This window comes from Vanellus vanellus (genome assembly GCF_965231255.1).
Source record: "Vanellus vanellus genome assembly, chromosome: 4".
Classification (NCBI taxonomy): domain Eukaryota; kingdom Metazoa; phylum Chordata; class Aves; order Charadriiformes; family Charadriidae; genus Vanellus; species Vanellus vanellus.
Genome location: NC_138909.1, coordinates 9,492,101 through 9,509,626, shown reverse-complemented (window position 1 = coordinate 9,509,626; position 17,526 = coordinate 9,492,101). Strand labels below are relative to the sequence as shown.

The 17,526-nt window shown below is 37.4% G+C and overlaps 1 long non-coding RNA gene across 1 annotated transcript in view; it reads right to left on the bottom strand.

Annotated features, from left to right (window-relative positions):
- The window catches only part of LOC309671048, a 41,911-nt gene that overhangs the window by 9,960 nt on the left and 14,425 nt on the right, over positions 1-17,526 (bottom strand). The window contains exon 2 of the long non-coding RNA XR_014269101.1: positions 8,630-8,688. This is a non-coding gene — a long non-coding RNA (uncharacterized lncRNA). The remainder of the gene's footprint in view (positions 1-8,629; positions 8,689-17,526) is intronic.

Below are 17,526 nucleotides of genomic sequence, written 5' to 3'. Positions count from 1 at the left end.
GTTCAAATCATTGTGATATTAGAGCTAACATATCCAGAGTAAATCTATGGAATGAGAGAGACTACAAATCAGAACGCTAATGATAAAGATAGCCACTCACAAAAAGAAGGCTTACCTATTTTCTTTGAAGACTGCTAGGTATAAAGAAACTTAATCAGTAAATGACACTTAATCTTTCTTAACTCTAATATACCATATAATCTTATTTGTATCCATTGTTTTTACAGAAACCTCCTTTCAATGTAAGCTTAACTCTATTTAATAATTAAAATTACTTAAAAGTAAAATTGACTACTTACAGGTACAAGCACTGATTATGTTAATTTAAATTATAAATGCTTTTTCTTCAGTGCAATCATGTATTTTTAAGTCTTTTAGACAATCATGCTTCAAGCACATTTGGTATGGAGTACGTGAACTGATAACTTTCATATGGTAATAAGCTTCCAATTTCATGTAAACCTTTTTTCTTTTTTTTTTTTTTTCACTGAAAGCATTTATCTTTTATTCATTACATAATCCTCTTTACATACAATGGCTATACGAAATATCAGTAATAATCTGTTTCATCCTTTTGATTGTTTGAGAACATTCTGCAGAGCAAAATTTGATTTTCATGTTTTCTGGCTGCAAGGCTTTCCATATTTTGCTTGGTTCATTTGCTGCTCACACCCAAATTGGGAAACTCTGATGTGAACATGTGCAGGCCCTAATTCAGTAAAAGTACTTAAATCATCTGTATTTAAAGCTGTCTGCGGCGTAAATGTGCCTACTTGAGTGCTTAAAGCTAGGCAAGGGCTTATGCGCTTTGCTGTATCTCAAAGAAACTTGATTTTCTATTCAAGGCATTATAGCCACCCACATGACTATGCTCTGAGATGATACCATGTTAACCATCAGCCAGGTTCCATGTATGTGAAAAGGGTTCACTGAAGAATCACTTCTTTATATATAATCTACAGGTTATTTACAATCGAATTTGTAGAATTGTTTTTAACCAGTCATACAGTAAAAATAAGAGCATCACTAGTTACTGTTTAACATACTCGGAATAACCCTTGCCATGTGCTGGCCTCTGGGGTGCTCTGCGGAGCCTCAGTAAAGACGGAGACGGGATGTAACTCGCCTCACTGTAGGCATACGTATCTAAGCCAGACAATTATTTCTTCTTTGTAGCTACTGGAGAAATAGGTGTTTCTACACAATTATTTATATTCCTTGAAATGCTGATATGTACCACATAGCCCCTAAACCATGTTTCTGCTTCTCTCTACTGACCACAGCAAGAGTCTCCATGGACACACTTAGTTAAGGCCATGACACTGCAGACGACTCCCACTCTGCTGGGAGACTCTCAACCCTCTTGAGTTTTTTCCTTTAAAGTATGTTTAAAATTTTTCCCATCACCTCAAAGCACTGGTAGTCTGTTGGAGGAGGATCCATTAAAATGGGTGACACCTGAAGTGGTAATTTGCAGTCTTTTCCCTGTGAGCATTCGGCCCTAAAAGACAACAGTACCTGAGATGCAGTGCGTTAGTTTTTGGTGGGTTACTGCATGCCCTGTAAGTGCCTGCACACAGGAATCCCCTCAGTGGGTCACCGATCAGACTGACAAGAAGCGTTCGGAGCAGGAAGAGCCATGGGGAGATCCTTAGACACAACACCAGCTGCTCTGCAGGGTAAAGTGGCTGCTAATCATGAGAATTGCTCATTCACCACTCAACCAGGGAATCAAGGACATTCAAATTTCCACAGTTGCCAAAGATTTACTATCTCTATAGCTCAAGAAGAAAAAGCTGCCAGGTATTTGCTCTTTCTTTAAGGTTACCTAATATATTATCACTTATTAAACTTTTCCCATAGAGATGATGATCAACTATGAAGCACCAAATAAAGTGGTGTTTGCTACAGCTTTAACATTTTGCCTATTCTGCTGTTTGTGGAGGACAGATGGCACTATGCTTTCACATGTTGCTCCTTACTCTATTCCAGTGCGTGACCTGACTGATAAATATAGAGAAAGCTACCATTACAAAGGACAAAGTAGCGTACTTTGGACTGACCTTACAACACTACACCTTACAAAAAGGTAAAATGATCTGAATGGTAACCAGGAAAACTCTAATAGGAATGAAAAGGGAAGAAAATAGGTGAATGTGACCTTTATGAGGATTCAGTTCATTCTAACATTTCCTTAATTCTGTATTTTCTAGTAGAAAATTTCTAACTTGAAAGGGAGGTTGTATTTGGGAACATGACAGAGCAAATACACTGCTTACCTAGTTCTTAAAAGGGCCAGTGCATTAAATATGAGAAACAATAGAGATTCACAAGACCAAAAAAACCCAAAACCCTGAAAATCCACTCTTTTGGCCAAGTATTCACAAAGCAGAAAAAGCAGGTAAAAAGAGAGCAATAACCCAAATATATGAGCCCAAGAACACTACTAGAGTACAGTGATGTGTGATTCAAATTCAGAAGGTTATCCTTCTAGGGAGGAGTCCATTAGTCCAAAACTTTGAGAGCTCTTGACAAGCTAAAACCTCTAGTGCTGAGGGAAAAAGCATAATCTATAGTCCAGATAAAATGATCAAACTATTATCGCTAGTCCAAATGTTGGAACCCTATCTGGTTCATCATCCAGTAGTCCACTACCAGTTCTCCTTCAGAAAAGAGTCCAAATAATGTCCTTTAACATTTCACGTTTGCACTGTGTACAAAGTAGGTTCTCTAGATGGGCATGCAAACATACCAGAGGTTTCCTAACTGCTTGTTAGGTGGATGGCAATTTGTCTGACAGTCAGTTTTAATGGAATGAAAACAGTTTTTGCACTCTGTTTTCAGCCAGAAAGAGTTCACAAAGATAAGGTCACTCTCCAAAAACTGATGTGTCAGACAAATCACCATCCAACTTGCAAACTGTGCCTCTAAGGCAGACTGGTGTGATTTGTGACTTTGGGGTTTGTTTTTTATTGCTCATATTCCTGAGAAAATCACTGTGGAGCTCATTTGTTCCAGAGCCTGCACAGCCAGAACTCCGTCATGAGGAACTCACGGAAGGCATGACCACCAAAAGCGCTCCTCTTTTGTTCACAGAATAGCACCTTCCAGAGGTCAAAGGAAAATAAGTCTGATAAGCTGATGCCAAGTCATACTTCACTGCAGAGATGGCTGTCTGAAAGGGGCAATGTCAAAAACCTGTTTGAAGTTTGGATCATCCAGTATATCCTCCACAGTCAATTTCTCAAATACAATGCAGGAAAAACCTCAGCGCCTGCAAGCAGCTTAAGAGACTGGAAGGAAATCTAGGGCTGTTTATTTACAATAAGAATGCTTAGCTGAAGGTTCAGTCATTGGTTTATATGTGTTTGGTTTTTTTCTTTTTAAACACACAAACCCAATTTTTTACCATTTTCTCCTGAAATCTACTTTGAAATAAGAAGGAGGCACATTGTTTAAAATCCCACCTGTGCAACCTTGGCCAAAGTTGGGCTTTAGCCAGGCCATTAGCAGTGAAACATTATCACCACATCTGATTTAAGAGCATGCCCACAGGCAGAAACTGCAGGGCTCAGTAGCTGCAGAGCAGGGGCTTAGTGGCTGTCAGCAGAGTGTAGTTCATGTTCCCAAGTGCATTTATGTTTGGTATTTATGTGAGTGAAAAAAAAATAAATAAAATCATTCTCGATCTTCCTAGCATTTAGAAAAATTATAGAATAAACCACCTACAGTAGGAAATACCTCTTACCTGAATCTGGCCTAATTCTGTCTATTCAACAGACAGATCAAAAAAGGGCTAGTTGTGCCTTTAAAGCTGGTGCTGATGTCACTGTCCAGCGTTCACTTAATTGGGTCACACAAAGCTGCACTGACTGACAAAGATAATTTGGCTACATACAGATTGTTCTGTATTTGAAGTGAATACTCTTGCAAAGGTCACTATTTCATTGCACGTTTATTAGGTGCCTTGGTACTTCCTTTAAGTGATGCGGCTAATGTTGTCTGGTGGATTCTTTCTCAAATGGCCTGAATTTAATATCTGTCTATGGGGGCAGAAGCCAGACACTCCACCACAGTATCTGAATCTGTTGCAACTATGAACAGTTTTTTAGACTTATAAAGCTCTGGGATGGAAACATACTTTTTGCATTGCAGATGGAGAGCAAGGGCACAGGCAAACGGAGATGACCCCACACCACAAAGGATAGCTGTACCTCAACCGAAAACTGACCCTGGGATTTTTACATCCAAGCCAAGTACCTTAGCCTCTAGACCATCCTCCCAAGTGCAAAGATAGCTGCATATTAGTTAAATAAAAACTATTAGATTTGCAAGTCTTCCCTATGCATCGCTAAGATTAGCGGGTTTAAAATACTGCGTGTCACACTAATCTTCAGAGAAAAGTGATTTAAATATATTACTTCATCACATCCACAACTTTCCCATTATCATTGTAAGGGGCTTTAACAAATAGAGGATAAGTGGGAGAAGGTTTGTGTTAGCATTAAAAATGCTTTTTTGAGAGTCTAGAAAAATATTGGCCAAGGATCTGTTTTCAATACATTCAATATTGATGTGCTCTTAAAGCAGGGTGTTGCCCCTTCTTTTATGCTTTTATACTTGCAGCTGTTAATAAATTAGCACTTTTCAATTCCAATAAAGTTACGCCATGTGGTCTGAAGTAATCTAATTATTTCCAATGTGAGTTAAATAGTCATCTTTAAATATAGCTCTTTTAAAAAGTGCATATTTTTTGGTTCAATTCTACCCTGCTAAAATCAAGCAGAAGAAATCTCTTGGATCTAAACAAAAATTTGAAGCCATCTGAATTACTAAAATACGCACAAGGCCAAAAAACTTGTGTAAATTCTAATAAGATAAATCTAAAGAATTCAGATCATGTTTATTGATACATTTCAGTGACATAAAATGAACTTTTCAGCCTAGGGACAGCAGTGATTAAAAAATGTTAGATTGATGTTTCAGCAAAGTTCTGTTTTGACGGTTTAAAGACAAGAAAAATTTGAAAATTTGTCTCCTAAAACTCTCTTCGTGACTACGCAGATTTTTCTTGTAAAAGATATTAAAGCCCAATGATTATAAAGTAAGTAACTTAAAAGTAGAAATCAAACAATAAGGACCCAAGTCAAAGATACTTCACCAGAAAAAAAAATGCCCCATAAAGGTGGCTTTACACTTCCTTTACAGTTCTTTGACTCTCCAGTTTCCAGCACAATAATTTAGAACAGCCTGAGGTCTGCACTGACTTGTACCTCAATCTCTGTAGTCCAGAAAAGCAGGTCTAGCTTCAGGAGACTAGGAGAATGCAAAGGTCCTTAAATGAGGAATCTTTTACCCAATAGTTTCCTTTATGCAGAGAAAAGTCTTGCCTAGGTGGTAAAACTAGTTTTTAAGGTCTTCTGCAAAGGAAAGTTAGTGAAAAGAAAACACTGAAAATCGACTCCCTCTGCGCAGGCAGACACAACAAGGACACCAACATCTCACTTCACTAGTAAATACAGGAGGATCTAACCAAGGAGTTCTTTTCTTTTTTGTTTTCTCCCCCACCCCTCCACCCCCCCAAATCAACTAATTTTTCAAGTGTCAATCAATACGTCAATCCCCAAGCACAGTTTTAACATTTGGGAGAAGTAATTCAGCTTATTAGAGTTATGTATGTGTATTTTTCAAGTCCTGGTGTTTTGCTTGAGGAGTTAGTGCACTCTAAAAGCAATTACTGTATACATTTAGATACTATCTACACTGTATAAAAATATTTGTTACATTGAAAAAGACACACTGGAAGAAATGATTCTGTTAAAATACGGAATCACAGAAGGGATCCCACTTCAGTGTTAGCTATGGAAAAAGCAGAAGTGTTTTTTGCACCAGTTGTGTTTTGTTTTTAATCTCTCTGTAAATTTCTATAACACAATTGGAGAGAAAACAAACGTCATTGCCTAACCAAAAGCAAACTTACTTAGAATAATTGAATTGAATTTCAATCCAATCTCACTAACGGGTATCCTCACCATAATTTATGAACATTTCATTGTGAAATATTTATTGCAATTTTTAAAGGTGGATTGGTAAAGATCACTTCAGCTCTCCACATTACTTCTCTAATTCTCGTGCTTTAATTGAGTTTATCCATCAATGTCGTATACTGTTTGGAGAATGGATGCAGGGCTAGAACTGTTAGCTCTGCGTATGGGAAGGACTTTGATTTAATTAACAATATTATCTCTGTAGAGAAGTTAAAGGCTATATTCATTCTGTTCTAATAAATTGGATTCCGGTTCTTTGTTTGGACAGAGAGTGGTGAATGATGTTCAAGTCTATTTCTTAGAAGTAGCAGTACATAGAACAGCAATAGGTTGCATAACGGTAGTAAGTTCAAACCATTAAAAAAGGAAAAATTATTACCCGACCTTATTAGAAACGTACCGTTAGTGTTGCACGACATACTTGTCCGTGAAACACTACTGTTTCCTTGCTTCTCTGTCAGTTTCAACTGCCAGGATAAAAATTCAGTTTCAGAAACCATACTGCAAATGCAGGTATGGACTTCCACCTTGAACGTGTGAGACATTCTTTGTTGCTTTTGCCTTGGCAGTTAACTCAGTGAAAGGGCTGAGTTAAGATAATTACTCACATGAGGTATGCGTTCAAAGGAGACCAAGATACTTTGAATGTATGTTGATATTGCCAAATGAGTCTCATTCAGCCTCATGGTTTTCAATACATCTTAATTGGTTTTGCATTTTGTACGCTCCCCTGAACATCTTTAAAATAACAGCCAAATAAATTTGTTTTAAGAAAAAACAACATTCTGGTTCATGCATGAGGCATAGAGTTGAGCTTGGACCATGAAATAGAGAGACGATAACGTTCACTTAAGTCCTCCCTAAACACAGTTAAACACCAGCACAGGCAGAAACTGTTTTCCAATATTTGATTAAGGTACAGAATGCAACATTAAGCGGGTGCATGATGAAATATATCCTCTGCTTTTTATAGTAACTTCTAACCTAGTGTGTCAGAGAACTATATTTCGTGTGTCATACAGTTATTGAAATACTGTTAAAATATACTTTCTGCACCTTGTGTATCACCTAAGCCCTTTACCATTTTTAAAAAGTGCTGAACTCAGTGTTCTAGAGTCAAAAGCGAGAAGAGATGTGCAGTCTGTTTATGGCCAAGCGCTCAGCACAATTACACCAACTGTAAGACAGGTTCTTGAATACTGAATCGGAGTTCACATAACATAGATAACCAAAGGGTTAAATCCAGGTAACTTTATTTGCATGGATGTATTTTTATACTCCTCAATATTATTGCAGTTAAATCTACAAACCAAATCTTCTGAGACTGGGCTTTCTGCCCTGGACTGGTTCTTAAAACAGTCAGTCGTGAAACAACAGATTACAGCTGGGAGCAGGCAGTAACAACACATGAGAGAAGTAGCACTAACAGTGGTTCTTCTCATTTTAATCCAGAAATCTTATTTTTTAATGTCAGATAACGAGGAGCAAGAACCTTGCAGAAAGATAAACGAAGCACACTATTTCTGAAGTAGAAATACACTAATTAGTACCGAAAAGGAGGACCGGTGATGCTAAACAGAACACAAGACCTGAGAAAAGAGCAAGAACCACTGACAAATGCTTCAGCAAAAGCTGATAGGAGATTCTAAAGTATTGATTCTATCTTTTATCTTCCTAGGCTATGTGAGCAAGCAAATAAACAGCAGGACAACATCAAAACCAAAACTATTCAATAGGGTGGACACAGATCAAAGCAGTCTTGAATGCATTTTATCATTGTTTCCTGCTGGTAAGTATTGTTAATTGGAAGCATAATATGAATGCATGAAAGCAAAACAGGAGTCATGCATTTGGTACCAGAAGACCACACATAACATCTAATTAGAGCATCTAACAATATACCAGCTTAAGTTTAAAGACAAAAAAAAAGTGGTATTATTAACGTGCAGAGGCTGAATCTAATAATTAGTAATTCTACAGTATTTTAGAGTACTTCAGGCTGGATCCTCTGTGTGGGGTTTCTTTAGCTTTGTTGTGGTTTTGTTTGTTTGCTTGTTGAAAGAAAAAGAATAGGTCATAAGCTGTCACCATCAATAAAGAAGGATGATTATGTGCCTCTTATTAAAGATGATAACATTTCACCTAGCATAGAAACATTATTTAAATTGCATGGCCACATGAATAATCCTAAAATCTGGCTGAGGCACTGTTTGAGTCAAGGTAGCTATAATGGAGTAAAAGAAGCACAACCTAAGAATTATCCCCTTATGGGAAGGTAAAGTCAGTTTGGTCTCCAGAAAAGAAATTAAGTAACCTCTCTACTGCATTTAACTGCCATCAGGCTTAAAACAGGGAAGAAGAAACACTTTTCATGTAATCTTCCACAGCCTCACTTTTCTATGAGGAAGGAATACTCATAAATTATGAATCTATTTAACTGTATGAAACCAAGGAATGTTTAATATCTCAAGAAGCATATAGTAGAATGTTCTTGATGTCCTATATATACACAAAATTTAACAATAGGACAGAAAATCCTATGAATAAATTGCAAGTATTCCTTACTGTCAAAGTTTGCTTACCTTCCTGTTCTCTGCACACATCTTCCCACTTCTTGAAGATTATCTACGGAGCATTTCTTCTAATAAGAAACAGAGACATAAGAGCATCAGAAATATTTACCTTTTAAAAGAAATGTTCTGCGATTCAGGAAGGAAGAAAAGATTAAAATCATTAATACACCTTCAGGGAAGATTTTCAGGTAACGTAAATTGTCAAAAGTCATTACAGGGTCTATTAACAATTAACATCAACCAAAAATCTTCCCTGTTCACATCTTTGTAATTCAATGGTTTGCAACTTTTAAAAACCTGCAGTCTTCCAAATTTTCCAGTGAAGATACAGATCCCCCTCAAAAATTTTTCACATACATAGATTCTCACAGAACAGTATATTAACTTTTCTTCTGCTTTTCCTAATTGTACTTTGCAGTTTCCTTGAAAACCACAGATCGTCACCCTGTGACTGACTGATCACAGGTCAAAAAGAGCCCAGTCTCCTTCTTATGAGCTCCTTGGGCAAGCAATCTCTGCTAGCCAGACTGTAGGTACGGTCTGGAAAATTTTTATTTCAGTTCACTCCTTTATTCCCCCCATGACTCTGGAGTGTAGGTGCTTTAAAGTTTTGTTATTTTTTTATTTAATTCACATTTCTCACACAAAAAACAGCTAGAAAATATTGGCTTTCAGAAGGTTCAAATAATTCTTATCATTTTTCTTAATGAAAAACTGAGTGAGGATGAAACACAAGAAGAGACAAGGTCAGTGAAGTTGTGGAATCTCCATCCTTGCGGGTATTCAAAACCCCATCGCACACAGCCCCAGGCAACCTGCTGTATCTGGACCCGCTGGAGGTTGGACTAGCTGACTTCTGGAAGTCCCTTGCAGCCCACATGATGCTGTGGCTGTGCTGGAGGTAACACTAGAGAGGTTTCTTAGACAATACTAGACATTCAGTAACTATGCGCATTTCAATCATAATTTTCTAGTGATCTTCAAGGTTTCATGGCTTTACCCAGTATAATATTTGCTTGGTCCCATGGCTATACTTTTCTAAATCCACCCAAGCCAAATTTCCTCCAGAATAATGGCCATGTTAAATGCTCTTCTGGGCCAGATTTGTTTTGAGCAACTCCTATGTGTATCATTGTCCCGCACTAAAATTCAATGTCGGTAAAGGTCACAGACACCATACTAACAATAGGTAGATAATAATCCAATTACTGCAAATAGTGGTAATTCTAACAGACTCAGCGTCGCTGCCCAGAAAGCAAAGCGTGTTTCTTGAGGGCTGAAGGATTTTGGCTACGTTCTTTACATTTCTGCTCAAATTCTTAAGGTAGCACAAAAGGACTTGGAATAGCTCACAGAAACTTCAAGAAATTAACATGATGCCAATGAAGCTTATAAATGCAGTACTTCTAAGCCCAAACAAGCACAAATTTAATGCACATATTGCGTTAAATTTACTTACACCAGTATCGTCTTGTTTACAGTCCAGACACTCCAAAGATGTGGCAGCAACAGGTTAGTACCTGCTTGACTTTGAATGTTAATTTAATGGGTTTTTTTTGTTTGGTTCAGGTTTGGGGGGTTTTGGGGGGTTGTGTTTTGGGTTTTTTTCGCGTGCAATTGTATAGTAATGAGGCGGGTCACTCTGCCTCTAAAGAAACTGTGACTTAGGGTTGAGCACTCATAGACAACCACCATGGCTGGTCATTGTTTCCTCTTTTTCTCACTGAATGTAGCTTAGCTCACGTAGAGTCACACAAGCTATCCAATTTCATCCTTATTTAAAGTTGCATAAATTGGATTATTTGCTTTCTGGAATGTGATGCCATATTCTTTACAAATTATATGAATTCTTTGTTCCTCAATGTACTGTTTTACATTTGTCCAGTGACAGTTATGTAACTTATTATTTATTATTCCATCAATCTTAGTTTCATCTGTAAATAATGCTAGAATTATTTTAAATTTTCTTTCAGGAAAAACTGAATGATGTGGAGCTGACAAATCCAAATAAAATTTTTCCTCTGAATATTAAAGCTAATAATGAAGTACTGAGAAGCACCAATTCTCATGCTTGTAACAGAAATAATAATTACAGGACTGATACCGTATAATGCTGGTTTTCAATTGAGATGCCCTCTGTTTATAGGTACATGACAAAAATCCACTATGTCTACACAACATATGGATATGAGTCCCAATATTTTTCTGCTGTCAGCAAGTAGTACAGTGTGAAATCCTATGGCCTCTATCTGTAGTAACTAGTCCGCCTGAAAAAAACACCACCTTATTAACTTGCTGAGTTAGATCAAGCAGTGCTATATAATTCAAAGTCCCATGTGGAGACCAGTGTGGTTCCACATGATAGAATTTTTCTTTTTTTGCTGTTTACTCAAAAAAGTAGGAAATTTCACACAAAATAAGTGTGTTAAAGGTTAAGACAGAAAAGCAAAGTGCTCCAGAAGGTAGGAAATAAAATCAAGGTGTAGTGCGCAACACAGCTCAGATCCTTTAGGCACAAACACTACAATTTGAATGCTGCCTTCCATAACGTGCACATACACTGTGTTCCTTTCCCTTTCTTCTCCCCTCTCTTTGCCTCCCAGCCAAAATGACCCACTCTCTTTCATTAGAAAAATGCCAAGTACTGTGAATGAGTTGGGTTTGTCCTTTGGAAGAGAAGAATGGTGGTATCAAATCAGGTGGACCGTCTCTCCAGTGACCCTAATACTGACAAATATCTGATGTTTCAGATACATTATAAGAATAAAGCAAGCATATGGTGACAAAATTCTGCAGAGTCCATTGATTTGCAGCTCAAGGGTTTCTAAAAGCGATGGGCTGACTATTCAAATCAATAGGAACTGAGCTTTGAGTTTAGAAGTACTATATGAATACTAAGACTGATGGAAAACCGGACCAAGCTGGACACTCAAAATAAGTGAAAACTTTCTACTTTAAATTTGTTTGGAACTAAAAATGGATAAGAAAGGGGAAACAAGAAAACTCTTAAGATTGCTGTGAAGATAAATTCCTTAGGGTTTGTGAAGCAGTTGAACACTACAGCTAAAGCATATAACAAAGGAGCTCACAAGGACATTAGTAATTTTGTACTCTGCGGGGTTTGGATGGCAAAGTAAATAAGGCTTAGGGGTATGTACCATATGATTCAGCACAAGCAAATGTTGAACAAGTAACCCCACGGTGACCACTGTACATCTGTGTATAAGTGCATATATAAACTATATCTATATACACACACAGTGTAAAAGGCAGGGGTCCTGTGGGGAAAAAAAGCTCTAGGTGAATCGGTAATTAAAACTTTTTCAACTGTAAATTCACTGAGGAGCTTAATAAAATTCCCATAGATTTCCCACATTCTGACATTTGAAAACTTGATATTCTATTTTTCTTAATGCATTTCTCTGGGGTGCAAAGTACGTACATCTAATTTTATACAAAGTCCACTGATTGACCGAATTACTTTTCAACCGCCTTTGATACACAGGAAATACTTTCCCTTTGCTTATGTTGCTTTTAAAGACATACACAGAATATATATGCACTCGAACTATTTTGTTACGTTATTTTAAATAATTGCGATAATTAAATTTGATTTAAGTATTTTAAGGGGTTTTCTTCTGTGTACTCAAGTTGACTTTATGAATATTTTTTATTTAGGTACCAAGAATTTTTAATGTGCCTTTTAATGTACCCAGTTAAATTGCGTGACTTCCTATAGTTGATTCTGAAACAATTCACAATCACTAAGCATAACTCTGCCTCATGTCTACCATAGAACAACAGCAAAATTCAATCTGAAAAGCCCAGATATTCAATTTCTGAAAAGCTGAAGTGTAAGAATAATAAGCAGATGACACTTGCTTCCCACAAAAAGGAGGCTACTGAGAAGATATTCTCATCCTTCTACTATAGGTCATTTTGACATATAGCTTAATTCCTTAGAAACACTTTCAAAGGCATACTGAAACCTCCAGACTACTTAAACGTTATGTTGTACTGCTGAGCCTTGACCTAGCCTGTCCCAACAATGGGACTTGCTACGTGCAAGATTGCAGAGTTTATAGAAAGCTGCCTTGGAGCCCAAGGTAAGTAGCAGTGCAAGCCATACAAGCCACCAAAACCCCACAGAAGATCTATGCAAGCCCCAGGCGATGCGGAAAGACCTACCCAGGATTTTGTTACTGAGATGAATTTCACTCCAAGAGGAAACATTGCTGAGAGCAGTGACAAGCAGAAAGATAGCTCTCAAAACAATTTTATATAAAGGATACTGAACCCTTATTTTATTTATAAATCTCTTGAAATGTCTATCTTTGGATGCATGCTTATGTATACACTTCCCCTTTCTTAAATCACAGCAGAGTTTTTTCACAAGTTTTACGTGACAAATTTACCTCCTTTGAAGTGTTGCTTCGCCCCCCTCAGGAACTACAACAAATGTTCATAACAGCAAACTTCTACAACTATTATTTAGATTGCTTGGGAGAAAAGTCTGGGTTATAAGAAACCTAATCATTAGGAAGCCTTTGGGTGCATTATGATTCTAGACTTGTTCTTGTAAAAGTCCAAGTTCCACTCCCAAAGAATGCAATAAGCCAGAAACCTCTGAGCATACAAGGCTGCAGCTTCTTCCCAACCAGCATCAACACAGAAAGAAAAATGAAAACTACTCTTCAGTACATGAAGCAACTAAGAAGCACTGTCTGTGTCTGGCTCTCATTCCGATACAGGTTCTGCTTCCAGCATTTCTAAGTCTTTGCTTTTACTTCTATGTGCTATGGTGAAGTGAAAGCTCAGGTTGTTACTAAAATGTCACTAAACAGTATTTCTGAGGATATACATTTGAAAGCTCTGTCTAAGGGTACAATTGATTCAGCTGACCTTTCCATGTTACTCTGAACGCAGATATTCTAATAGCTAATGCAGGAAGCTACTGCATGTGTCACACCATACTTCTACTTGCTTTAACCTTCCAGTGTACGTATGTTTTAAAGTACAAAAATGTCAGTACCAGAAAAACAAATGCACCCAAAAACTTCAACTATAATGAAACCCATGAGACTTTTCATTTGCTTTCACCTGAAGAGCACAGGTTAAAAGATTAAACTGAAGTTCTTCGGTAAGTTACTTGTAAAGGGCCAAGAAGGACCTTACAAAATAAGTACCTATGTACTCCTCGTAGATGTCTATGCCAAAGAATGCAGAGCAATTTACAGATGATACTTAAACCGAGTTCAAATGAGCTAACCCAGACTTCCAAGTCTCAGTAGCACAAAGTTCTCGCAGGCACGTTTATCCTGCTGGAATGTAATTTATCTTGACTCAGTATAGTCCAGATGAAATAAATGGTGCACCTTGTCAAGCAAAATGGTGTTCACTGTGCAAGGGGCATTACAGCCTTTCCCTCTGTTCTTGTACTGCCACAACTGTGTTTCAACTAAGACATCACCTCTCCATTGTTTGCCCTAGTTGATGGTAAAACTAACCCTGACTAACCTGACTAACACCGAAAGCAGGACACATATTAAGTAGTAAAAGCAAGTCCCCTTCTAACCACAAAATGCTCGTTGTTTGACCTAATAATCAGTGCTTAAGAACACGCACATTTCAAAAACATTACCGCTGAAACATTATCAATCCACCAACATACTTCTATATATGGCTGTGGGCACGCTCTGGTTAGCTTACGGGGAAGCGTTTTCTGTGTAAATGAATTGCTTCTTCTTGAGCTGTCAGATGTATAAAGCATACAAAGCAGCTAGAAACCATCCAATAATCGCGTATTATCTCATAAACACGACCTTCATTAGGAACAACTCAGGAAAGCATTACACTGTGTGTAGAGTAATTTAAATTGTGACTTTTTTGATAGAGTAATAGAGGTTTGTCATATCTATAACATGTAGGTAACAAAAAAGCTTTCGGTCCTAAAATGTCCCTTAGATAATTAAAACACATATAATTTTTGCAGTAACAAATTAAAGCTTGGAGACTTGGAAATGCTGTCTGGTGAACAGGTTTAATAGTTTGTGTAGATGGAGAGGGATTCAGTGCCAAGGCAGGAAAGGAGAGGTTGACAGATTTAACCCACCTTCACGTTCTCAGTTTCAAAGCTGGTCCTGAGCCAATTCAGGCTTCTGCTTTATGCTATAATGCGTTATCCTCTATCGCCAAGAATAACTGGAAAGCAGCAGGCAAACCAGTAAAATGGCAGACGTCAAGAGGATGGGCACATCAGCCTTTTATGAGAGAACTATTTAATGGAATAGGTATTTCTCAAGCGAGATTTTTGCTTTCTTTCTTGCATTGAAGAAGAAGAGAAAATGCAGGGTCGAGCACGAAATCAAGCATCAACTGTTGCATCGGCACTTTGGAAAACAGAATAGGTTTCTTCAGTTTTGTCCATAGCTTTTTAACTGAATCACAAAATCGTTTCAGTCAACAATTTGAGAGTCTGATCCTGCTCTCAGACGACTCAGCAACGTTATTGTTCTGCTACACGGGGCAACCAATCCAAATTTTTCTCCACTTATCCACCTCCAAAGTGGTGTTCACAAAGGAAGAGATCCCACGTCATCTTCCATGTATACTTCAGTGATTCTCATAAGTTTTTCTCCACAGTCTTAGTGTTCTAACTTCAAAAACCTGTAATGATACTTTCTTACCTCAATAGCACAACAGTCCTGAGTACGTACACATAAGAAAATTAACCTTTGCCGTGTACTATTCACTCACTGGTGCTGCGTACAGAAGCAGAGCACTGATTTCACTAGGCCATTGTCATATATTTAACACTAGTTGGTAGTCAGTGCTTCACAGGAAGATGCAAAACGTTGCACGGTGAAACAACTGCATGAATCTCAGACTGTTACACGAACAGCTTCAGAAGGCAAGCACTTGAAAATGTCTCTCCTGCCTTCTCCCAAAGCTGAAAATCCACTCTGAAAAGTAGACCAGATTACTTTTCCCTGTGTATCTGATATGATCAGTTAGGTTTTAGCCACTACATCTTGAAATGTAAGAAATCCATCTTTTTGCTAAAAGCAAGTGTGAGACGGGTTTCTAGATTAAGGAAAACCAGACTGCCATCTACAACTGTGCAGCTTCTGTGGACCTCCCCAGGCTCAGTCCAAGGGACAGTCATGGAATTGTAGCTGGGGCACCCTGGCTTCTCTAAAATGTTAACTCGGGGCAATAGCCTGGCTTATACAGCCCACAGCTAAGTCTATGCTGAAGCTCATACTTTATAATCCGTGTTATCGTTCTTCATTGTTTTTCTTAAATTTTAAACAAAAGCCACAGAACATCCTCACTTTTCAGCATGAAAAGCGTAATAGTCAGATGCGATAGTGTTTGATTCTGGGAAAATGATACACTCATGGCATCAAACTTGTGAGGGAGTAGATGGTCTATTCCAGAGAGCAGTGCAGGTTTCAGGGACTCTCCGTGGGCCATACAACATTGATGTCCAAGCGTAGGTGGCCCCAAGATATCAGATCTTATTAATCATTACATTCTTCATGGAAAAGTTTTGTTACAGTATTTCAAAGGGTCTCTTGAATTTAATAAATTAAAATTGTTTTCACCCTCTGAGACTAGAACAAATAGATTCATGTTACTAAGGAAACCTGTCTGTGCAAGCGACTAGATAGGAAAATAGCAACAACAAAAAAATCCCTAAATCCATTGTTAATAAGGTTATTTTCTCTCATAATATTTGTGGCATACGCTAAAAGCATGACTATATTGTTACAAAGGCACTCACTTGGATGACCTACATAACTCATTCATGGCTTTCCTGCTTATGAATCTTTGATATCTATCAAAAAAAAAAAAAAAGATGTCAGTAAAACATTTGCACCACACCTTGCTATGCAATGTTCTGGTTTTATGACAAATGCAAGTTGTACCTTAAAGTAGCCAGAATTTCAATACATGAGCTTTTCAATACCACATTAAATTTCTGCCACTATCTTATAAAAGCAAACTGCAAGATCCTAAAACAGGGACAGACTATAATAAATCTCAAACATTCCTGAGGCAAATATATAAGTATGTAATGGGGATCAAAGCTGAATATATAAATCCAAGATGTGAAAAAGAACAAAATATGCTCAAAGTGTCTAAAATCACTGGCAATCTACCTGTCTAATGTCAGACTACCAACTAAAAGATAAAGAAGGAATATAAGGGGGGAAAATACTCTTTTCATAATACACAGGAGGGAAAAATTAAGCCAAAAATCCCCTAAACACAACCCCATATGTACAATGCTCTTAACATGCCAGAGCCTATTTAGACACCTATCAATCAATGTATGTATAAGGAAATATGTACAAAGAACCAACTAAAATACTAACATACAAAGATAAAACATCGGTATATGTTTACAGCAGAACACTGAAATACAATGATGTCCTGTGTCTATGGAGACAAAAATACGTTTGTGTGTGGAGTAAAATATGTTTTATTAGACTAAACGCTATAATTGATAAAACAATCAAGCATCCGTGCACAGAAATCCTTCTTTGGGTAATTAAAGATGGTATAAATTTGCAACTATATCAGCTGCTCTAACGAAAAGGTAATACTACTATTTAAAAACCTGTTTTGCTTGTGTCCTTAGGACTTTGTTGCTATAGCAAAACATCATTACCTCTACCTAGACACATCTAACATTTTTATTTGATTTAATACAATTACTGGGATTTGATGAAAGCTGTGTTAATTGAAGAGTGCACTCGCTCACTTAAATTATTACTCAATTTCTCAACAAAACTCAACAAGAAAAACCTGCTAAAGCATATCTCAAAAACACTGAAAATCACCTTTTACTCTTTGTCTGCCAGTATATACACGAAGCTGTCCACAACAAAAATTGTATT